This window comes from Crocodylus porosus, unplaced genomic scaffold (assembly GCF_001723895.1).
Source record: "Crocodylus porosus isolate Cpor-Errol unplaced genomic scaffold, CroPor_comp1, whole genome shotgun sequence".
Lineage (NCBI taxonomy): Eukaryota > Metazoa > Chordata > Crocodylia > Crocodylidae > Crocodylus > Crocodylus porosus.
The window spans coordinates 23,462,845-23,464,104 of NW_017728916.1; positions in this window are offsets into that span (position 1 = coordinate 23,462,845).

Consider the following 1,260-nt stretch of genomic DNA (forward strand, 5'->3'; position numbering starts at 1 on the left):
TCCTGCTGATGCCCCTCATCCCTGACCTGCAGCCCCCCACCAGCCCTGCCAGAGAGAGCTCCCAGCCCCCTGCAAGCCCCACTTACTCCAAAGGCTTCAGGAGGGAAAGTGAGCTTGAGCCCCAAACCGTACTTGCTTGAGTGTCTCAGGCCCTGCCCCTTCCCCCTACCCCTCAGGACAGGGCTTAGGGTTTCCTGCCCTTTTTGCAAGAAGCTCTTGCAGGCTCTCTCTCACCTTCAGAGAGCTCTGCAAAAGTGGGAAATACGCGTGTTTCTCTGTTAGAAAAAAACCACAGGTTTTCCTTTGTTTTTCCATTGGAAACAGAAAACCCAGATGCCTGCTGATGAGATCCAAGTGAAAATTTTAGGCTAGCAGGGAGTGAAAAAAACCTATTTTGTTTGTAATCATGTGATAAGGAAAACATTATGAAAATAGCCTCTTGATAAAAATGCCCTCACATTGCCTCAATATCTTCTTTCAGAGAAGAATAGTACTTCTTACCTTTACATTAGACATACATGTAGTAAATGATATGCAGCAGTTATGCTGAACTAAGTATAAAACATCATAGCCACTCTAATCCTTGTTAAAAATGGGCCGCCATCATTGCAGGATAGAAAACTGCCTCTGAGCACTTGCCTTTAATGAAAACATGCCAAAATAAGACAGTTTGTCTTGGAAAATATTTAGATTTGATTTATATTCTTACCCTCCCCTCAATTCCCAACTGAGACATAACATCAAGAGCTAGACAACATTTCCAAAAGATGGGCAGCTTGATGTTTCTAGCAGGAGTCATTTTTGTGTTGTGAAGAGCCAGAGGGTCACATTTCCTCAGATTTACCAGGCCCTATGCAGACCCCATTAAGAATTTTGAATAACTTGCTCTTGACACACGGCAGCTCTTTCTACCACCTCATATCTCAGAGTTGCTTGTTGAAGCTTAGGCTTTTCCATTCCAGTTCAGTTTTGGGGCATGTGACGAGGCTGCTTTGGTATCTGATTAGCCACTGAGGTATCTAGCTCACACTTACATTCATTATAAGGTTAGATCTTCTATACCTGAAGGGGGCATATAGATAGCATAATTTTTTCCCCTCTCAAAATGCAGACCTTTGGAATTAGCATTCTTCCTAGCTGCAAATCCCCACACCCTCAAACTACTGAACCAGTTCAGGTTGTTTGTGTGTATTGTGGTGAAGTAAAAATTACGGTTCGTTTCTTTGGAGGCTCGCGAATAATAATTCCTCAGGCACACAT